Source organism: Sturnira hondurensis, unplaced genomic scaffold (assembly GCF_014824575.4).
Source record: "Sturnira hondurensis isolate 20B ecotype Veracruz unplaced genomic scaffold, ASM1482457v3 Scaffold0001872, whole genome shotgun sequence".
Taxonomy (NCBI): domain Eukaryota; kingdom Metazoa; phylum Chordata; class Mammalia; order Chiroptera; family Phyllostomidae; genus Sturnira; species Sturnira hondurensis.
In genome coordinates this window covers 862,182-886,250 of record NW_028074503.1, presented here as the reverse complement: position 1 = coordinate 886,250, position 24,069 = coordinate 862,182, and the positions used below count along the sequence as shown (strand labels likewise).

The following is a 24,069-nucleotide window of genomic DNA, read 5'->3' as shown; positions in this document are numbered from 1 at the left end:
CTGACTTTTTTTTCTGCAGCTGGAAAATATGGCTGCTGTACTTGTCAGAATTCGTTTTTATAAATAAGAGAAACCTACTTTGATTAGTGTTTTGAAATATAAGTTATTGGGAGGATATCAGGAAATTCATGCAACCAAGTGGAAGGCTGGAGATAAAGCTTGAGCTAAATGAAACATGACATAGTTTCACCCTTAAGATATCCCCACTGACACCACCTTTAGTGGTTTGCCTCTACTAGATTCTGTGGCCCCAAGACACTTGCCACCACACCACTGAACATGCACCAACATGACATGCTGCTGCAGCTGTCCTGCACCATGTCCAGCTTTCAGACCTGTGCACTTCTTCCTCTAGATTCAAGGTCTTGACTGGGAGTATCTGAGTGGCTACACTCAGGTCTTGTGTTTGTGCCCTTCCTTACAGAAAACAGGGAAAGTTATGCCCATCCTTCCTCTTTCAGCTTCTGTGGTGAGCTGCAGAGCCCTGTTTTGGGAGCTCTTTCCTATTGAAGAGGGTATTTGGATGCTGAGCAGCCAATAGGATAGTATCCATTGGTTCTGTACAATTTTCTGTTTCTTCAGGAGCTGTGGTGAAAGTTAACCTAGTGATGCCATCTTCCATATTACTTAGAGAATGCCAATCTATGAGGCCAACAAAAAGAAAATGAGGCCAACCCACAAAAACAGCTGAGAAGTGGGCTAAAGGAAAAGAAAAGTGAGTAACAGAAAGATGTTTGGTGGGGAGGAGAGATGTAGGGAGAGAGATGGGAAGGTGGTAGGAAGGGAGATTAATTGCAAATTTTTTTGAGCTTGGCTTTTTCATGTCAGATGACAGCTCTATTATGCTCTAAGTTACATGAACTATTAAATCCCTTTTATTGTAGCTTAATACTATTTGGTGTTGGATTTCATTCATTTGCTGTCAAAGTGCCCCAATTAATGCAGGAGTTGACGTGGGTTTCATCTATAATTTTGTGAGTTATTTAGTTTCCTTTTCATTTTTCAATGTCAGAAAGAGGAGGCTGGGCTACTCCTATGAAGTTCTGAATGGAATGGGTTGACTTCAAATGATCTATTGTGCTGGAGATTAGGGTCCCTCAGGATTGTCCACCCTTTTTGCATTTCTCTGGCACACTAGAAGAAGAATTGTCTTGGGCCACATGTTAAATACATTGCAACACATAATTACAAAAAACCCTCATAAAGTTTTAAGTAAATTTACGACGTTGTGTTGGGCTGCATTCACAGCCATCCTGGGCTGCATGTGGCCCACGGGCTGCATGTGGCCCACAGGCTGCAGTCTGGACACTCCCAGAGCGGTTTTGCACACCTCTACTACTTCCTATGAGCCAGGTGAAATCTGTAGTTGGATTTTATCTCTCAGTAGTGGTGGGTGGATCTTTGCATGCACAGGAAAGTAGCAGGCATGCCTCCTCTTAGGTGAGGGATGAATTTAGTGGCTGTAGACATTAATATGAGCCTATCATATGTGACTGAAAGTGATCTGGTAAATATGATTTATTTTCTGTAATAATGATGATTCTAAGACCTCAGATGTCCTCAATCTTGGGAAATTTTAGAGATGGATGGAAGAGGGGTGTTTTACTCTGGGTCACCGCCCAAAATAGAGTCAAAGTCTTGTGTCCAGGTAATTTATTTGAAAAGTGATCCAAAGAAGCAGTGGAACTAGGGAAAGAGAAACAGAGGAGGAAAAGCCATTGCAGAAGTACATCATGGTATTGGTCACTACTGTGGTTTGATTAGAACTCAATTTCACTGGAATCTTTTGAGAAGATATATTTGCTTGCTCAAAGAAAGGAGGAAAGCATTTATCCATTGATACCCAGTCCTCCATCAAAGGCTGATTTAGGGGACATGGCTGGTGCACATGCATTAATACATAGAGGGCTCCCACAGGAGTTCTTTGCTCCGTACAGTATTTGTTCTGCTCTGGGGCAGAAAAACAAAAAATGTATGTATGTTGCAGCTGAAGTGAAGTACTTTCGGTTTCACCTGTGTGGACTGGGCTGTCATAGCAGTGGCTAAAGTAAAAGTGGGTCCAAAGAATGGGATGCAGGGCCAAGAGGTGTCTGACCTAAGGGAGGGAAATATGCTGAATTCTTAAATTTTTTATTTATTGATTGATTTTAGAGGAGAGAGTGAAACATTGATTTATTGTTCCACTTATTTATGTATTCATTGGTTGATTCTTGTATGCGCCCTGACCAAGGATTGAACCCACAACCTTGGAGTATTAGGACAATACTCTAACCAACTGAGCTACCCAGCCAGGGCTGAATTCTTAATCTTATTTAAGGGAGAAGGGGCTAAAATAAACTGTTTTGTTGGGTCTTAGCTAATTAAAAATAATAGATTCAAATATATAGATTTTTTAAAAATATATTTTATTCATTATGTCATTACAGTTGTGCTATTCCCCCCTTCATTCCCCTCCACCCTGTAACCCCTCCCCCACCTTTCCCCCCTTTAGTTTATGTCCATGTGTCACAAGTTCTTTAGATTCTATATTTCCCATACTATTCTTGTCCTGCCCCCTGTCTATTTTCTACCTACTGTCTATGCTATTTTCTGTGCCTTCGATCCCCTTCACCTCCTCCCACTCCCCTGTTGCTAACCCTCCATGTGATCTCCATTTCTGTGCTTTCACTCTTGATCTAGCTGTCCTCTTAGATTGCTTTTGTTTTAGGTGTGGTTGTTAATAACTGTGAGTTTGCTATCCTTTCACTGTTTATATTTTTGGTAATTTTTTTTAGATAAGTCCTTTTAACATTTCATATAATAAGGGCTTGGTGATGATGAACTCCTTGAACTTGACCTTAGAAGCACTTTATCTTCCCTTCCATTCTAAATGAAAGCTTTGCTGGATAAAGCAATCTTGGATGTAGGTCTTTGGATTTCATGACTTGGAATAGTTCTTTCCAGGCCCTTCTTGCCTGTAAGGTGTCTTTTGAGAAATCCGCTGACAGTCTGATGGGAACTCCTTTGTAGGTGACTGTCCCCTTATCTCTTGCTGCTTCTAGGATTCTCTCCCTCATTTTAGTCTTGGCTAGTGTAATTATGCTGTGCCTTGGTGTGTTCCTTCTTGGGTCCAACTTCTTTGGGACTCTCTGAGCTTCCTGGATTTCTTGGAAGTCTATTTCCTTTTGGGAAAGGAACTTCCAGATTGGGGAAGTTCTCCTGTATTATTTGTTCAAATAAGTTTTCCACTTGTGGCTGTTTCTTTTCCCCTTCTGATACCCCTACAATTCGGATGTTGGAATGTTTAAAGATGTCCTGGAGGTTCCTAAGCCTCTCCTCGTTCTTTTGAATTCTTGTTTCTTCATTCTTTTCTGTTTGGTCATTTTTTTATTCCTTCTATTCCACTCCATTGATTTGAGTCCCAGTTTCTTTTCTATCACTATTGGTTTCCTGTGCATTTCCCTTCATTTCAATTAGTTTAGCCTTCATTTGTTCCTCCAATTGGTGAGTAAAATCAACCAGTTCTGTGAACATCCTCATCACCAGTATTTTGAACTGTGCATCTGACAGGTTGGCTATCTCTTGATCACTTAGAATTCTTGACTCTGGGGCTTTGAGCTGTTCTTGAGCCATAATGTTTTGCTCTCTTTCCGCCTATTATGTATGAGGGATGGAGCCTTAGGTGTTCACCAGGGTGGGGCAACCCAGTTGCTGGGTTGTGATGCTGTATATGGGGGCAGGGTCAGAGAGGGACAATGGCGTTTGTTCTGCTCTTTCTTGGATTTCGGTCCCCTCTGCTGCTTCCCGTAAACAAACCTGGCCATCCCCTGGTGTCGGCTCCCAGGTGTGTGGGCCTATGTGCCCTCCATGGCCCTGTGGGTCTCTCCAACAAACTCTCTGTGAGCCTAGGAGCTTCTCCTGGCACCTCAACCTCGAAAGTTTTTCCAATTGGTGCTTTTAGGCTTTAATTCCTGTTGCTGGGGCCCGAGCCAGCATGGTCTGTCTCACTGCTCACTCCTTCGCCTGGTTTATCTGCGCACGAATGTGTGACCACAGTCAGCCAGCTGCCTTGTGCCCTCACTGGGTCTGCCAGTTGCCACCCCGCACCTGGGATCTGCCAACTGCTGCCTGCACTCCTGGGTCGGTCCAGCTGCTTCTTCCTGAGCGACCCCTCTCCGCCAGCTGTTGACTCCACCTCTCTTACTGGTCTGGCTGAATGACTCATTGTTGTCGAACTTCTGTACAGTTCAATTTTCTGTGTTTTGGTTGCATTTTTGTTACTAAAACTTTGTTGTCTTTAAACTTGGTTGTGCAAGGAGGCACTGTGTTTCCACCTACGCCTCCATGTTGGCTGGAAGTCCCAAGTATATAGATTTTTAAAACATAAATGACAACCATTTCTAGAACCTAGAATAATATGTACACCTCCAAGATCACTGGAGAAAATAAGAAAACATACAGTTTATAGAACAAGAGTTCGAAAGAGGTAATGAAAGCAAAAATAGACAAATGGGAGTCTATCAACCTGAAAAACTTATACACAGAAAAGGAAACAAAAAATTAAAAGAGAACCTGTAAGCCCTGGCAGAGTAACTTAGTTGGTTAGAGCATTATTACCCGGTATGCTAAGGTTGCACATTCAATCTCCAGTTAGGGCATTCAAGAAGCACCCAATGAATACATAATTAAGTGGAACAACAAATTGATGTTTCTCTCTGTATTCTCCCTTTTCCTCTCTCTAAAAATCAATTTTAAAAAAGAGACAACCTATGGAATGGGAGAAAATTTTGCAAGGCATACATCTGGTAAGGGGTTAATATCCAAGAGATAAGAGGAACTCCAGCAATTTAATAACAAAAAACCAAATAACTCCATTAAAGAATGGGAAATGTTCTTACACAGACATTTCTTTAAAGAAGACATACAATAAACAGGTATATGAAAAGGTATTCAACATCACTGGTCATGGGGTAAATAAAAATCAAAACCACAATAGGGTATCAGCTCACACCTTTTAGAATGGCTATTATCAAAAAGAAAATAATTGTTTGTGAGGATGTGGAGAAAGGACCCTTGTATACTGTTGGGGGGACTGCAAAATGGTGCAGCAACTATGGAAAGCAGTATGAATCTTCCTCAAAAAGTTAAAAACAGAACTACCATGTGACTAAGCAACCCCAGCTCTGTGTGTGTGTATACACATATATATCCAAAGAAAATGAAGTCATTATCTCACAGAGAGCTGCACTCCCAGGTTCATTGAAGCATATTCACAATAGCCAAGATATGGAAACAACCTAAGTGTCTATTGGATGAATGAATAAAGTAAATGTGAGATATATATATATGTGTGTGTGTGTGTGTGTGTGTGTGTACACGTGTGTATATATACGTATACACACATACTGTATATATATGCATACTATAAGTGTGTGAATGTGTGTGCATGTGTGTATACTCTGCATGGAGAAAGTCCAGCCATTGTTAATATAATGAGAACTGTTTGAACAACATCGATGTAACCTGGGAACCAAGGAGAGTGGACTGGAATGTGCATGTGTGAACAATGACTTCACTGTACTAGTCAGTGGGGGTAGTATACGCTGTTGAGTGTGCATGTGTACTGTGTGGCCATCACATTCAAAACGACTGAGAGAGAGGAGAACAAAGAATTTGCGTCAAATTTTGTATTAAGCTTGAACATTCTTCCATGGAAACTATTCAGATGACTCAGAAGGTTGCAGCTCTGAGCAACTGGTGATTGGCAGCTTTATCACGACAACATGCTCATGTATTGTGTCTCGAGCAGAGTTTTTTGGTGAAACATCAAATCACCCAGGTGACTCAGCCCCTTTGCAGCCCAGATTTAGTGCCCAGCGACCTCTGGTTTCTCCTAAAACTGATCACCTTTCAAAGGGAAGAGATTTCAAATCGTCGATGAGATTCAGGAAAATACAACAGGGCAGCGTGTGGTATTGGAAGACCTGTATGAGATCCCAAGGTGCCTACTTTGAAGGGGACTGAAGTGTCATTGTCCTATGTACAATGTTTCTTGTATCTTGTATCTTCTTTAATAAATGTCTCTATTGTTCTCAATACACAGCTGGGAGCCCTCTGGACAAAACTTGTATGTATACACACTAGAATATTCAGCCTTAAAAAAGGAAATTCTGACATTTTGACAAAATGGATAGACAAAATGGATATGACTTTTTTTTGAGAGGGAAATCTTTATTGTTTTCTGTATGAAAATGTCCATCAGGTACAAATCGAAGGGGTTGGGGTAGATTCTTAAACAGGAATAGCAAGGGAACAGCCCCAGCAGTCATTTGACCCTCTCTCATGTAGGCCTTGCTCAGAGTCCTAGGTGATCCACAGCCTCAGGGTTAACACTGAGAGGGGTCAGAGGCAGGGGGCTTAGCCAGACAGCAGAGGAGGATCAGCAGAGGTCATGAGAAGGCCAGAATCCAGGGTCAGGACAGGTCCAAGTTGAGTTTCTTGGTTGGAGGAGTTTCTCCTAGCCCTTCAGTATTCACCAGGTCACTGTTGGTGTCAGAGTCATTCAGAGCACTGAGGGTACATCAGCTTTCTGCTGCTTTAGGGGGGGACCCCGGCCTCAAGGACACTGGAACTGTTTAGTAGAGGGGCAGCTGGAGAAGGTGACGAGACACCAGATGCCACCTTCTTGGGCCCTTTCTTGAGCGACTTTGCTGGAAGGGGGGCACCAGAGTCTTCATATACTTTGTGCTTCACAGTGGCCTTTATCTGAGCCACTCATTCTTTGATGACACAGCTGATGTGATTAAGATCATCCCCAAACCGCTTCACAGGAGCCCTCAGCATGTCTATCTCCATCTCCATCCATTTGGTACCCACGGGGGAAGAGGCAGCCATGGAATGCAGCTGCATCATTAGCTCCCCAGACTTCTTGAATGCTGTTTCGGCAACAGAGATCTCTCCAACCTTTGTGGACGATGATGTCATGGCTCCATGCACTCCAGGCCACCACCACAGCCGCCACCACCTGCTGTGGATGACATTTCACTAGGTGAAATAGGCCAGACACAGAGAGACAAATACTGTATGATTTCATGTATATATGGAATTTAAATAGCTGAATTCATAAGGGCAGAATGGTGGTTGTAGGGACTGGGGGAAATGGGGAGATATGTCGAAGGGCACAGAGTAAGTCCAGAGGACCACAACTTACACAGCATGGTGACTGTAGTTAATAATACTTGAAATAATAATAATTGTGTACTTGAAATTTGCTATTAGAGAAGATCTTGAGTGTTACCATGCACAAATAAAATTAACTATAAGGTGATATATTCATTAGTTTGTGGTGGTAATTTCACTATATATATATATATATATATATATATATATATATATATCAAAACATCACATCATACACCTTAAATATATACAATTTCTGTTTGTTAATTATACCTCAACACTGGAAAAAAGTTTGAATTTGACCTACCAGATATAAACTTATAACAACAGCAGTTAAGATACTATAGTTATGGTTTAGGGAAAGACAAATAGATTAATGAGAATTGGGGGCCCCCCAAATTCCACACGCTATGTAGATAATATTTCATTGTATCACATAAGACATTGTGATTCAGTCAGTAGGAAAATGGAAGAATATACGATAAATCATCCTAAGACAATTGGCTATTCTGCATGTGGGAAAATAATGGATTCCTTGTATCAAAAAATTCCAGGTGGACTAAAGACATAGTATGAAATGCGAAACCAAATTATTTAGAATATGCCCTAATTACTGAAACAAAATTGAAAACCATAAAGGAAAAGATTGATAGTTTTGGCTACAGTAAAATTAACTTTTAGTTCATTAGAATACATGATAAAAATGGAAAGATGGGATTTAGAGTGGTAGAAGATATTTGCAACTCATATAGCCAGTGATTAGCATGTGGAATAAACACTATTATAAATATTTAAAAGTGTCAAACCCTCTCCCCCAAGTTAATGGCAAAAGACAAACAGGAAATTCATGCAGAAGAGGAAACACAAAAAGATGCCGAATCTTAAGTAAGCAGGGAAATGGATTAAACAATACTGAGATACTGTTTTCTCATCTATTGTATTGGCATGAGTTAAAAAGCATGATGAATGAACATCAATGAGGAGGTGAAGCTTGTGTACTCAGTGTATGGAAATTAATTTGGTACAACCATTGGGAAAAGTAAGGATGAAGATGTATGATACTCTTCAATCCAACAATTCTACCGTAGGTATAAACACAAGAGGATTTCTTAACATGTACAAAGAAACATGGTCAGCTCTGGCTGGTATAGCTCAGTGGATTGAATGTGGGCCTGTGAAGCAAAGGATCACGGTTCAATTCCCAGTCAGGGCACATGCCTGGGTTGCAGGCCAGTTCCCAGCAGGGGACATGTGAGAGGCAACCATACATTTATATTTCTCTACCTCTCTCCTTCCCTTCCCCTCTAAAGATAAATAAATAAAAATCTTAAAAAAATAAAGAAACATGTTCAAGAATGTTTCAAGTTCTGGCTGGTGTGGCTCAGTGGATTGAGCACCAGGCTGCAAACCAAAGGGTCAGCGATTCAATTCTGAGTCAGGGCACATGCCTGGGTTGCAGGCCAGGTCCCTGGTAGGGGGTGCGTGAGAGGCAACCACACATGAATGTTTCTCCACCTTTCTTTCTTGCTCTCGTCCTCTCTGTCTGAAAAGAAATAAATAAAATATTTAAAAAACTGTTTCAGCATTGTTGGTAATGCCACAGAATTACAAACATCAAGTGTCAGCCAATGAATATAGTTTTAAATATTCAACTGATGAGTGTGAAAGGAAAGGCAGTGAAAATTAAAGAACTAGATTACTTTTTTCAGTGGGAATAAATGTCTTTCACTGGTTGAAGTGAACATGATTTATAATTTATAAAAGAAATATAAAATCTTGTGGAGGAAGGAGAAAGCTATGGGGAGTACCAAGGAAAAGGCATTTTGTGGATGAAGTTGTTATTTTCATTAAGATATCATTTAATTTCTTTCTACTCCTTCCATTAATTTATCTTAAATTCCATTGAAATGATAGCTTCTTGAAATAACTGGTTCTTACCACAAGAGGTCAGCATTTACATGGAAATATTTAAAGTAGCATTGGAAAAACAGACAAAAAAATGAGCTTTTTTTGTATTTGAATGTATTCCTATTTGATTTGGAGTCTGGTATTGACCTTCAGCTAACTTAGTAAATACAAATTTTAAGTAGTTATTACAGAAAAATGCCATGTATAGTTCTGTGTTAGAACACTTCACTTTCACTAGTTCTGAGCAACTCAGCAGTTCCATGCTGCAGAAGACAAGACTGCTCATCTTGACGTTGATGTTTTTCTTTCAAGGACTTCCTCTAACAGCTGTTTATATCAGTTTAAAAAATAAGCAATACATCAAGCAGAATTACTAAGTTATTATTATTTCATGAGGTTTTGTGACTCTCACTTAGCATGTATTATTTTTAATACTCTTAGAGGAAAATGGAACACTTTGCCATCGGGGCTAGAAGTCTCTCCACTTGGTTCTGGTTAGACTTTCCACTACATTGTTTCTTTACCCAACCCCAGCTTCCTTCCACCCACTTTGTAAATGGAAAGTAGTGAAGAGTTTCCTGTTTTGAAGTCAGCTCCAGACCTACACTGAATTGTCAAGCTGATGGCAGTGAATTGAAGACTGGGAGACTAAGATAGCATTTTTATTCAGACACCTTCCCCACAGTGTTTTGCACACTGCCTTGTACTTGAATGTTTGCCTTAATGAAAACAGAAACCTGATCAATCCATGCCCGGCTAAAAATCTTTCAGTGGCTCCAAGTAGCTTTCAAGACTTAGTTGAATTAGTTCCATGCTCTAAAATATTCATAGTGTGTCCTGGCCTAACCTGCCAGCCTTGTATATTAATATATTTATAGTAAAATCAGCTACTATATGCTGAGCACAAGTTATATGTCATTATTGTCTTTCATCATGTATATATATGATCTCATTTATTCCTTTTTGAAATAATTGTATGCAAATGAGGAAACCAAGACTCAGAGAACTTAAAAATCTTTATACAACTGGGGTTTGAATTTGAGTGTATTGGACTACAAAATCATAGCTATGTGGTATACTTCTCATCTTGCCTCTCCTCACAACCACACACTCTGCAGTCCCATGGAACTACTCTCAGTTCCTTTATGTCATAACTTTTACATACATTTTTGCTTCTTCTGAAATTTCTTTCTTACTTGCTCTAACTGGTCAAATCCTCGTTGTGTTTATTAAGATTCAGTTTAGTCATCCATCACCTGCTGTGGTTGACCCTCCCTGATCCATTCAGTTATGTTCTTGCCCCTGCTGAGTTACAAGGTCATAGTCTGAGTAGGTTTTTTTTTTTAAGAATGTGTGTGTGTGTGTGTGTGTGTGTGTGCAGCAGAAGATTGGGGAAGTAATTGCTGATGCTACACACTGGAAGAACCATTGCTCTGTGTAGGATAGAAGTCCATTTTTAGCTTAAACCCCAACAAGGAAGTGATTCTTCCTTCCAAAGGGAACAAAATAAGTCCATCTCCTTTGACCTCATAATAAGTCACTGGGTGGGGGCTGGGGAGTGGCGGAGGGTGGGGGGGGAGTGAATTCATTGAAGCAGTAGCTAAAATTTCAAGTCAGAGCTCCCAAGCTGCAGTTACAGGGCCCAGAGAGCTGTGAAAACCATTACCTGGGTTAACAAATCAATTAGCTATGTTTAAAGGTGAGGCTTGAACTTTGCTTCTTTGCAAAAGTAAAGACCAAAAGGGCCTTGGAGGTAAGGAGCAACAACCCTTGTTCAAACTACTATAGAGGGGATTTGGGTACTTGGGATGGGCAAATACAGAGAAGCAACATTTCTTTCTTAAATTTATTTCCTTAAGGCAACTCATTGCTGTTTGAACGTGCTACGTGGGAGTTTTGAGGGATTATACCTTCAACATTTCATTTCTCAAAAAATTGGGAGCTAGACTCTTTCACTTAGATTTGTAGCATAAGCATTGCCTTTCTTTTTTTAGCTATGGCTTCTTCCTCTTTTTTAATTTACATTTTGAACAATTTTTTATTTGATGAGACTGGAAATTTCCAGGCTAAATTTTGGCTCCATTTTCTTGAGAAGAAGGAGTTGTTTGAAAACATGGTCTTTAGTTTCCCATTTCAAGTGTTTTCTTTCTATCACCCATTCTCAAAATGAGAAAGGGAAGGGAATAAACCTTCACTAAGCACATGCAAGTGCCAGACAACTCTTTCACATTATCTCATTTAATTCCCAACACCGCCCCTATATGTGTTAGTGTTTTCACTGTTTCATAGAGGCAGAGACAGAGAATGGTAGAGATTGAGTAACCTGCTGGTAAGTGGGGAAACTGAGGTGAGAATAACATCAAGTCCGATTTCACTACCCTAGGGTCTCCCAAATTTGAATGAAGAATAACCCCTCTTTTTAAAGGCAACCATTTCCATAGACCCCTTGTGTAAACTAAAATTATTTTAATGTTTCTTAAGTAAACAAGCATGAAACTAGATGTTTCATGCTTATGACATAAGTATTCTTTGGGATATTTATATAACAACAGAACTAGAAGCAAGTGCAGATCTGAAATAAAAACAAAACTTCAAATACAATTGGTATGACTTTGTTGAAATAAAATTGAGGTTTGTAATATAAATACAATATTGATTCTTTTGGTGCAGTTTTTTTTGTTTTTTAGTTTGGTATTTCTAACTGCTATGTGATGATTTCATTGTCACATCATTGTTTTCTCTTTGAGCTACTGTGAAAATCCTAGATTTGTAGAGCACCTCATGATACAGTTTAGACTTCGCTCGGCCCAATTGATTATTTTGTTATGAAATCCACCGTTGTTCATTAGCCCATGACAATAAAAAAAAGAGCTATATTACTGGAATGTTCACTCGTTGAGGGTGGGCCCTTTGTCTGCCTTTTTCACTATTGTATTCCTGGTGTCTGGAACACTGCCTGGCACACAGTGGGTGCTTAATAAATATTTAATGGATGTAGGAGTTAATGAACAAAAAAATAATTGGGGTTAATATATTTTTAAATGTAAATGCTGGCCCTGAAACTTTGTGGCAAAAAGAGATTGTAAGGTGGTCATCCAGATGATTCAAATTGTGCTCATACTGTGGAGATGGTATTTCTAGGGAATTATTTATTGATTTCTCCCTGCATTGGCCCTCTCCAGCCCTACCCTTTCTTCCTACCCAAACCGTTCAAGTAGGTACTTGAGCTCTAGGCCTGTGACTTTATGGGAGAAATCTGGTTTTTCAGAAAAGCAGATTGTTTGCAGCCTTTTGTACTTTGTGTTCTATAAACCTCCAGATGAAAGCCACTTCTAAGTACATTCTTCCTTAATGTGCTGCTTATCATCCATTCATACCTTCATTTTTCTCCATCTTGATCTGTGCCGTTGGAGGCTGATCATATATGAATTTTACCATCCGGCCTCTTGCCTTTTGGCTTCTGCTTGGATTTGGACATTGGGAGGCAGTGGCATGAGTTGGGGGGGGAGGTGCAACACAGCCATGACTCGATGTTTGGACAGATGGCCTTTCTCCCTCACAACCCACCATGCTTTGGTGTTTGGCTCTGTGAAAGGTCATGGAGTTGTGACAAAACCCTGGAGATGTTGGATGAGGGAGCAAGAAGATATGAGGTTGTACTCCTGGTGGAATAGTAGTCTCAAAGTTAGATATTAAGTTTAATGAAGGAGAATTAAATAATATATTTTTTCATGCATAAATTTGCACACTCTCTAGCCCTGGCTAGTATGGCTCAGTGGTTTGACTGCCAACCTGTGAACCAAAAGGTCACTGGTTTGATTCCCAGTCTGGGGACATGAGAGGCAACCACACATTGATGTTTCTCTCCCTCGCTTCCTCCCTGCCTTCTGCACTCTCTGAAAATAGATAAATAAATAAACAAACAAACAAATAAATAAAATTTTAGAAAAAATTGCATGTCCTCTATGGTATTTTTTAAGGTTATCATTAAAGTGGAAACTTAGAACTTTAAAGTTGAAACTTAGAACTTTAAAGTTGTCATAGTGAACTCAGTGAACCCCCCCCGCCAGGAATGCAATTTGAGATACACTGCATTATGTCATGCTAAACTTTGAGTTGTAAAATTCTAAAAGCTTGTTTCTTGTGTTCATGAATAAATGTTGTGATTAAAAGTTACATTCTGGGAGCCCTGGCTGGGTAGCTCAGTTGGTTAGACTGCTGTGCTGATACGCCAAGGTTGTGGGTTCGATCTCTGGTCAGGACACATACAAGAATCAACCAATGAGTGCATGAGTAAGTGGAATAACAAATTGACATTTGTCTTTCTCTAAAATTAATAAATAAATATTCAAAAAACTTTAAAAACAAGTTACACTCTGGGAGGCAGCAAAACACAGTGGATAAGAATAAGGAATCTCAATTCCAAAACCAGCATTGCCCCTTAACAGCTATATGACTTTTAGTAAGTTGCTTAATCTCTGTGCCTCAGTTTCCTCTTCTGTAAAAGTACACAATACTTTGAGGATTAAATAGGATGTTATGTGCAAATAACTTGGAAAGGTGCACATAGTAACTGCCCAGTAAATTACTATTACTTTGACCTCAGTAGTCACTCAAGCATTCATTTGTTTCACTAACATTTACTTACTGTAAACCCTGCCATGCACATCAGGGGGCACTCATGCAAAGATGAATAAAGCGTTATCTGCTTCCAAGCAGATGGCGAGCTGTTCGCCAAACAATCCATTTCTTCTTTGTCTTGGGCACACAGGTAGACTACCTTTCGTGTACTCTTACACACAGGTATAGACTAACTGGCCAATGATTTGTTTTAGCTACTGACATGTAAGTAAAATTCTGCATGTCACTTTTAAGGTAGGGTTTTTAACAGGCAGTTTTGCCCTCTTTATTCTTGTCCCCCTTCCAATGTTTCGATGCAGAAGATGAGAAGGACCTAGGAAATGACATGGCCATGAAACAGATGCAGTCTGGGTTCCTGACTCACTGGGTGGAAGAGCACTGCTAAACCACTCGGAATATCGCCCTCACACTGAATTATGGGAAAGAGATAGACTTCTATGGTCTTTGAGCTATTATGTACTTTTTGAGGGGCTGTTTATTATAATAGCTAGTGTTGTCCAAATTAATACTCTTCTTATAATGGAAGACATGGAAGGAGTAGAGTTTTACAGTCAGATATGTTTAATTGGATTCATATTTTCAGGGAGTGAGGCAGAAGCTACAAAAATGAAGTCCTTTCACATCATGTGGTTTTTTTTGTTTATTTGTTTGTTTCTTACTGAAGCCAGACCTCTGCTATATCCTCCTTGTCTCCCACTGTGTTTCACCGGGGCTGTGTTTCCTCATACCCCTTCTCCATCATTCTCTTTGTTGTTAGAGCTACCAAACAGCCTTCTCAACTCTGCCATGAAAGGCATCTGCTAAAAGTGCTGGCCCCTTTTTAAATCTGCTCCATGCTTTGTGTGTCTTTATGCATCAGCACGATAAAAAGCTCTTCCTCACCCTTAGGTTCCTTTCTCAAATGATCAATTAGCAGTTTGTACAGTGAGAGGTTGGTCTTCCAACAGTCCATAAATAATGTGACTTACTAATCAAAGGAATTTCATAATACACAAGGCACTTAACTGTTTCTCTTAAAATACAGTTTACTGTTACTTTTGGAAGGTATTTTTAAAATTTCAGGTTAAGTACCTACTTCTGGAGACAGAATACCATACTTTCAATCAGTACTTTTCTGGAGTAAAAGGCCTATACCTTTACTAAACGACAGGTAGTTGTTCTCGCACTGTTTTCTCGCCATCCTACAACCTAAATGATGGATTTGACAGAGACACTTCTGAGCACACAAATGGACACAAATTTAGTAAATCTATGTATGTCTCCAGACAGGCCTCTGCAGAGTGGGCTCAAGTAAAGGCGGGTTCTGAGGGTGCTGCTGTAACTCGGCAGCACAGGGAGGCCCAGCTTGGGTCAGTTCCAGTGTGGTCCTGCTCCAGACACAGATGGAGGTGTGGGTGGTATCCAGTTCTCTCCCTTCTCCAGGGCACTGCCAGTCTGCAGCCTTGGCTTGAAAGGTGTAATAACACAACTAAAAACAAATCATAGGCACATTTTTACCTGGAGCTGCCAACTGTCCTGGCTTGACCGTTCTCATCCAGTAAGCAAACCTGAATCTCAGAGAAAAATAAGCACTTTAGAGACATTTGGAATTTTTCTCTCTCTTTTTAACTCTCAAACCCTGAAACCAAAAGAAGGCAATACTTCTTAAGTTGCTGTATGTACACCGAAGTGCCTACATCGATAACACTTGCTATCGGGACTTTATTTTACATTTTAAAATAATATTCCAACTTGAAAAAAATTATCCTTTCGGCATGTTTTCAGAAAATTAAATGCTTATTTACCATGTGAGCCTTTAGAAAAAAGGAAGGGAAATTAGTCACTCAATACTTCGAAGCATCCAGCAACTCCTAAATCCCTTAAGAAAATCGACACAAGGCAGTCCTCTGCAGATTTCTTAATTTTTTTATTCTCCTAGGAATGCCAATCTCTCAGAAGGCTGGAGCACAATTTGTGAGCCAGGATTGGGCAAAACCAAATTGTAGTTTTTCATTTTTCTGAAACAATGGCATTCAAACTGGTAATAACTTTAGCCACAGCCTAAAGTGTGCCCCCCAAAAGCAGGCAGAGCGGGGTCTGGCACAGAGATATTTTTCTGATCTGCTATGCAGAGGGTGTCATGCTCTGGCCAGTCCCTAGAGGAGTAGTGACCACCCACTGGGCCAGGAGCTTATGGGCGAAATTCTGAAGTCGCAGCCCAGCACTACCTTCTGGTTTGGCAGGGGGAGTCCCCCAGGAAAAACACAGACTTAAGTGCCAAAGAGCTTCCTTAAAAAATATTCCATCTTTTTCATATCACATCTTTTCCTTGCACTTATGACAGCAGGAAAGTTAATCAGCTGCCTACTACCCATTTGCCAGCACCGTGGAAGAGAAGGATCACTGAATCTCAGCGCTGGTGGAACAGACAGCTGCCACATTATAGCTCCTCTTCGGGTGGCCTTGACAGAAATTGGCGAGGGTAGTTAATTCCTGCAGTGGAGAGAGATGCAAACAGCATACTTGGTGGCTCACTTTATAAAAAGGGAAAAGTGGACTGAGATAGAGGTCGATGTGAACTCTTGGACAAGAATGAATGACTTTGCTGCTTTGGTCAGGGCTCACAAGAAACCAGAATGGAAGATCTGCAATAAGGTAACCTGGGGAGGAGGCATGATGATGAACCTATGGTTGTGGTTACAAAGTTCATATACCTTATATTAATGCCCACAAGAGAACTCCCACTGCGGAAGAAGCTCTCAACAAAAAGGTAGACAAGATGTCTAATCTTGTGGGTATGGATGGCTAATTATGAGCCTTGAGGAAACCAGACTATCCACTTGGTGGCACAATGATTTCAATTTCAGTTTGCCCTTATCAGAACTGACACTTGCTCTGCCCACATGTTTCTGTCAGTGCCACCATCCAAGGACTCACAGCATTCCTGATTTATTGAAGTGGCATCCTGCCCAGCATTGTGGCAATGGGAACATGGCCACGAGAGCCACTGGTCTTACCAGATATCTGATCAACTAAAAGTAGTTAGTCTAAAGGGACAGTGGACAGACTATTAAAGGCTCGGTGGAGTGCTAGCCTTGGGACAGTAACCTTTACTGTTAGGGCGCTGACCTCCAGTGTGCAGTATATGTACTGAACCAGTGGCTCTGTTGCCATGTTCCTAATAATTAGAATTTACAGACATAGGAACCAAGGGGTAGAAGTAGAAGTTGGTGTGGATCCTCTCACCATCACTGCTTCTCAAGCTTGCAGCTTTAGGCTCTGTCATATTAAAGGTCCTGGTTCCTGCAAGGGAAAAACCAGGCAACCATTGAACTTGAAGCTGTGACTACTGCCAGGTCATTTTAGGCTTCTTGTGTCAATGGAAGAACTGGCAAAGAAAATAATTACTGCACTGGTGGGCAAAAGTGACCATAATAGCCATGAGGAGTAGGGTTCTTCTACATAATGAAAGCATGGAGGAGTTGACAGGAACCCAGAGGACTCACTTAGGCACCTCTTACTGTCTCTTGGTGCTTCCATGCCAGGGATAATGGTAAATGGGCAACTTCAAAAGCTATGGCTGGATGAGGCCAAGTAGCTAAGAACTCAGGGCTGAGGTTCTGGGTCAGCCCAGCAGTCAGGCAGCCTAGGCTGCCTGGACTGGCCAAGGGTGAGTGAAATCTAGAAAGGGTAGTGGAGGAGAGAGGTGAAGCCTTTATCTTGGGATCTGCTTTCTAAGGAACTCGAAAAAGATCCCCAGCATCTGGTGTAGGATCTGGAACATAGTAGCAAGGCTCTTTGTGGTTGACTATATGAATCTTTGATGAATATATGAATGTAGAGCTGTGCCCTGTGCTCTGTAGTAAAGTTGCTCAAGTTAATTCATATTTGAGAAAGGTTTAGGGATCTCAGGGGGAAGACTGTATGTTAACACATAGTACTCCCAGCCCCTGTTTCAGCAACGTTCAATAACTGTCCCTCCCACAGAACCAGGGTCTCACGGTAAAGGCACACACACAGCTTTGGAAGTGCACCAAACCACCTCTGTGCTTGCCTCCCCAAGCCACTGTGTCACCAGCAGGAACTCATTATTCCTTCAGAGTCAGAGCGACAGAGAGAAATATATTCGCTTAAGGCTTAACCATTTTCTTTCCCTCAAATAAAAAAGCCAAGTCACACATGGCTACAATTTGGATGCTGTGTGACTTTCACACTTTATTGCTCCAAACATAAGCCAGTTGAATATTTTTGTAAGTGACTGAATGAATTTAGTTTTTAAATTATCCCATGTACCTTACCCCGATAAATTACCAAAATAAACAGCAAGGGCAATATAATTACAGTGTTGACAGTGGTCTAAGGCTCAGCTCGATTAAAAAAAATGGCTTCCCTCCACCCCTTCTTGTCTCTCTCTTGGGATCAGCTGGTGGGAGATGAATTCTTCAACATATGAGCAATCTTATTGAAATGTAATCATAGGCCTGAATGGGCCTGAAAGGATTTTTTTTTTTTTTTTTGCCTAGTGCCTAATCTTGAAGGCAGAGGATTTGCAGATGGGGTCAGAAATCTATCAGTCTTTCACTCTGGTCCCATGTTTTTTGCTTTCTCTTAGTTTTGACATTTTGACAGTCTGGCTCAATGACTTTCAACTCTGAAGTTTCTGGCCCATTCACGTTTGTTAGAATATCTGTGGCATATTTGAAGAGATTAAAATACTCAAAATAACAGTTAAAAAAGTAAGCAATAAATGGTCATGTGACAATGTATTTTTTTATGGTTTAACACTTTTTTATGGTGTCTTTGAAAGCATGTACGGTAATTGCCTCATTCACTGAACAGCTTTTCAGGCCCATGTTTTGTTTGAGAAGAACTTACCACTGCTCTGGCCTTTCACTCACTTGTTTAAATTAGCATAAAATTGCCTTTGGTGTTGGCAATTGATGACATTTGACGCCCTTACAGTAAGTGGCACATAGCTCTATTGTTATTACAACCTTCTTACCTCTGTGCTTTATCTTTTGAACATCTCTGTAACTGTATTTTAGTTGTGCCAAAAATAAAATTTATATCTTGATCAATATTTGGTGGCATGTTAGCAGTGGGTCTGTAAGATGTCACAGTCTTGTGTGTGACCTGAGTTAAGAATCATAGACCTAGCCAGTAGTAATGATTTCTGGGAGGAAAACAGTATAAGAGTTACAGGCCATGTCTGTTAAGATAAAATTATCCAAAACTTCTAAATTAGATAAAAGGATGACTATATATCTATGCAGATGTCATCTTGGCACACTGAGGCCAACAAGCCCTTCTACGGGCCAACCTTTGGGGGAATGAAACTTTGACAGCTTATGCTGATTATGGCTTACACTCTGTCAAGTTAGATATTAATGAAGACAATTGATAAGCTGCTAATGATTTTCGTCCAGCAGAGGGGCAGGTGATTTCTGTCTGGTGAAGAGATAACTCCAAAGGTTAAGGCCCTATTGCTCTGTAGTATAGTTTTATATCTAATTTAGCAATTTTTATTTTTTTAATACTTTGTTTTTCAGAACAGCTTTAAATTTATAGAAAAGTTGAGAACATTGTATGGAGGGTTCCCTTATTTTTTACATCTTACATTAATATGGTACATGTCTTATCATGAGTGAACCAATATTGATGCATTACTAATAATCAAAGTCTATATTTTACTCAGATTCCTTTAGTTTTGACCTAATACCCTTATTCTGTCCCAGGATCCCTTCCAGAATAATACCATATTTCGTGTAATGGTCAGGTCTCTTATGCTCCTCTTGGCTGTGGCAGTTTTTCCTTTGTTTTTGATGACCTTGACAGTTTTGGGGAGCAGTGGTCATATATTTTGTAGGTGTCCCTATAGAGGAGTGTGGCTGATGTTTTCTGCATGGTTGTTATAGACTTTTGGAGAAAGACCACGAAGTGAAGTCCTATTTTCATTGCATCATATCAAGAGGGTACAGCCTAGCAACATGATTTATGACAAGGTTGGCCTTGATCACCTGGCAACATTTGTCAGCTTTCTCCACTGTAAACCTACGTTTTCTTCTCCCTTTCTACTTTGTTCTCTTTGCCATGTGCAGTCCATTCCTAAGGAGTTTTACTCCCCCTCCTCGGGAGGATCCACATAACTTACTGGGAGTTCTTCATGGGAGATTTGTCTCTTTTCCTCCACCTATTAATTAATTTAATAATTTATTTATATCATGTTTACATGAACTCAAGGACACTAGATGCTAGGTGTACTTGTTTCTAGTTGGGTGTTTCTCTTAGGCCATCTTAGCAGACAGCACAGAAATATAGCATGTATATGAACTCCTATGTGTGTGCACATGTCTATGAGTAGTTCTATATGTGACCGTCTGTACATATATCAAGATAAACATGAGTTCTTACTGATATGTCCAACTCTAACCATATAGATCTTTCTAGCCGCCCCCTCTTGCTTACCTATAAGTTATCACTTCAAGAGTAAAAAGTGTGTCTTCCACCAGCCACCATCCACTTAGTTACTGTTCAGTTCCAGGATATATGTAGAACAGTATCGAACTTGTTAATCTGTGCCCTGATGGGAAGCCACATTATCTGCTGGAGCACAGTGCTTATGCGCAACTCCTTTTACATTCAGTCATAGAGACTCTACTTATTGCCAGAGCTGCTTAGGTCAGCCCCCTTTCCCCTTCCCCCTTCTGTGAGGTTGCTCCATAGCTGTGTAATACAGATTCTCATGTCATGGTCCGGCTTACTTCTGGGATCCACCAACCTCCTAAATGATTTTTTAAAATATTACAGACATTGCGGTTCACTTTTAGCTATGAAGTTCTATGGGTTTTGACAAATGTATAATGTAGGACAGTTTTACTGTCCTACAAATCCTCTATCTTCCCTGGCTGGTGTGGTTCAGTGGATTGAGTGCTGGCCTGTGAACCACAAGGTTGCTGGTTCAATTCCTGGTCAGGGTACATGCCTGGTTTGTGAGCCAGGTCCCTGGTTGGTGACATGCGGGAGGCAACTGATTAATGTTTTTTTCTTACATTGGTATTCTTCCTCTCTCTCTCCCTCCCTTCCCCTCTTTCTAAAAACACATAAATAAAATCTTTTTTAAGAAGTCCAGTAAAAAGTACTCTATCCTTCACTTACTCATCTGTCTCCTGTCTCCCTTTCCCTGGCAACTACTGATCTTTTTACTGTCTCTGTAGTTTTGTCTTCTGTAGAACGTTGTATAATTAGAATCATAGAGTGTGTAGCCTTTTACTTAGCAATATGCATTTAAGTTTCCTCCATTTTTTGTGTGGCTTGATAGCTCATTTCTTTTTTTGCTGAATAGTATTCATGCATGGATGTACCACAGTTTATTTATCCACTTACTTACTGAAGGACATCTTGATTGTTTCCAGTTTTTGGCATTATGAATAAAGGTGCTATAAACTTTCATGCCAACAACATTTTAAAAAATTTTTACTGACCATATACACATTCATGACTTGTGTACTTCTTTGAACCGATTTTTCCATTCTGCTAGTTTCTTCATTAACAACATGTGCCCACTCTATTTCTATGGGAATTATATTTTTAACCTTTTGACAACCATACCTTGACATGCTATTTTTATGTCTCTGAGGTGATGTAAGATTATTTCTTTTGTGGATTGGGACATGCTGCATTACCTCAAAGTCATGGCCACCAACTTTATTTCCATAGGTATGGGCCTTGATGTGGCCTCGACTGGGTGGGCACTTACTTCTAAGGGTAACCCCAGGGGAACGTTTCTGATAGGTGGTGCTACAGCTGGAGAACTCTTACAAGAGAGGTTGTTGGAAGTACTACTTTGCTTCTAAAGCTCCTCAGGGTGATTTGATGTCCCCTTAACACTTCTGTCTGGTCACATTAAGGACATTGCTGTTGCAGGGGGAGTGGGATGGAAACCGTGCTGGGTTTGAAGACCCTTCTGCTACTCAGTGCCAAGTCCATTAACACCTTGAGCCTTAGCTTCTTCATATTGTAAATAGGAAACATTATAGCAATGTAATACTATGGCTATTAAACCACCTTCCTCCACTGAGATGTTTGTTTGAAATAAATTATAATGTGTGAAATTCTTTCTAAGCATTCTAGAAGGATAAGTTATCACTCTTTAGTAGAGGGCTTGACAATTTTTTTCTGTAAAGGAACATATAATAAATATATTCAGCTTTGCAGGCTATATGTTCTCTTATGGAACTACTCAACTCTGCCCTTACAGTTCAAAAGCAGCCATAAACAGCACATAAACCAATGAGCACAGCTGTCCAAAAAAAACTTTATTTATGAAAACAGACAGTGGGAAGTATTTGGCCCACAGGCTGTAGTTTGCTGACTTCTTGTCTAGAATAAACTGGAAAGACATAAACCACTGCCTGCTCCCTTCCTCCTGAAATCTCTTCCAAATACAGTGTTAGAGAGGACATTCAGTTGTTTACTGAGAGTCTTGACTCACAGACTACAAAGTCCCTTGTTGGGTTGAGTTACTCATCAGCCCAGCTTTTTAAAAAGCACAACTACTTCCCCCTTTCTTTGTGGAATCCCATCTTCTCCACGGGTGGAGCCAACCCTACTTCTGTAAGAGCTACCACTTTTGTCTCTCCATAAAACTGCTCACCCACTCTCCTGGGCCATGTTATTAAGTGTCTGGAATGGCCAAAACCCCATTATTTCCTTAGCTGAACTGGAGAATTGAAAGAGAGAACTGCAGGAAGAGAAAGGACCTAAGATCTTTCCCCGCATCTTATGAGCCAGACACTGTGCTGGGTGCTTTTTGTATTGAACTCAAGACTGGCAATAATTCTGTGAGACAGATGTTAGTACACCCATTTTACATTTGGCAAGTTTAAATTTTGTACTTAGAATATTCAGTTTTCCATCTATGTACATTTATTCCGAAGTCATGGACATCCCAATTTCCACAGAAAGCAGAAAGTTTAATTTTTGTCAACTCAAGGTAACTCAGTTAATTCTGGACTTAAATGTAGCTAGTACAGTTTTTTAAAAATATTTTATTTATTTACTTTTAGAGAGAGGAGAAGGAAGGGAGAAAGACAGAAATATCAATATAAGAAATAGCAACTGGTTGCCTTCCACAGATGGACTGACCAGAACCAAACCTGCAACCCAGGTATGTGCCCTAACTAGGATTTCAACTGGCAACCTTTTGATTCACAGGCTGGCATTCAGTCCACTGAACCACATCAGCCAGGGCTTGATAGATTCTTAAGAACTTGGTAGAGCCACCATTTCTTCAGTGGCCAGGTAAGCTTAAGCAGAGATAAATTTATTGGGTAGAAAAAACAACAGAGCCTAAATCTGAAAAGGCTTGGGTTGAAAGAATTGGGCAAATATATCTAAAACCAAGGTCCACTAAGATCTTACTCATTTGGACAAATTTGGACTTAGATTTTGGAATATATCTTTTTTTAAAATATATTTTATTGATTATACCATTACAGTTGCTCTATTCCCCCCTTCATTCCCTTCCCCCCGCACACTCCCTTCCCCACTATTCTCCCCCCCTTAGTTTATAACCACGTGTCTCAATTTCTTTAGATTCTATATTTCCCCCACTATTCTCGCCCTCCGCCCTATCTATTTTCTACCTACCATCTATGCTATTTTCTGTGCCTTCTCCCCCCTTCTCCTCCTCCCACTCCCCTGTTGCTAACTCTCCATGTGTTCTTCATTTCTATGGTTCCACTCCTGATCTAGCTGTCTTCTTGGTTTGCTTTTGATTTAGGTGTGGTTGTTAATAACTGTGTGTTTGCTGTCCTTTCACTGTTCATATTTTTCATCTTCTTTTTCTTATATAAGTCCCTTTAGCATTTCATATAATAAGGGCTTGGTGATGATGAACTCCTTGAACTTGACCTTATCTGAGAAGCACTTTATCTGTCCTTCCATTCTAAATGAAAGTTTTGCTGGATAAAGCAATCTTGGCTGTAGGTCTTTGGATTTCATGACTTGGAATACTTCTTTCCAGCCCCTTCTTGCCTGTAAGGTCTCTTTTGAGAAATCCGCTGACAGTCTGATGGGTACTCCTTTGTAGGTGACTGTCCCCTTATCCCTTGCTGCTTCTAGGATTCTCTCCTTCATTTTAGTCTTGGCTAATGTAATTATGATGTGCCTTGGTGTGTTCCTTCTTGGGTCCAACTTCTTTGGCACTCTCTGAGCTTCCTGGATTTCCTGGAAGTCTATTTCCTTTGCCAGACTGGGGAAGTTCTCCTTTATTATTTGTTCAAATAAGTTTTCCACTCGTGGCTGTTTCTTTCCCCCTTCTGGTACCCCTATAATCCGGATGTTGGAACGTTTAAAGATGTCCTGGAGGTTCCTAAGCCTCTC

At 40.4% G+C, this 24,069-nt stretch overlaps 1 long non-coding RNA gene and 1 pseudogene across 1 annotated transcript in view; one reads left to right on the top strand and one right to left on the bottom strand.

Moving 5' to 3' along the window:
* Window positions 1–24,069, top strand: part of LOC118976905 (uncharacterized) — a 62,981-nt gene that overhangs the window by 6,991 nt on the left and 31,921 nt on the right. The window contains exon 2 of the long non-coding RNA XR_005064375.1: window positions 21,403–21,450. This is a non-coding gene — a long non-coding RNA (uncharacterized LOC118976905). The remainder of the gene's footprint in view (window positions 1–21,402; window positions 21,451–24,069) is intronic.
* On the bottom strand, window positions 6,402–6,963 carry LOC118976897 (chromatin complexes subunit BAP18-like; annotated as a pseudogene).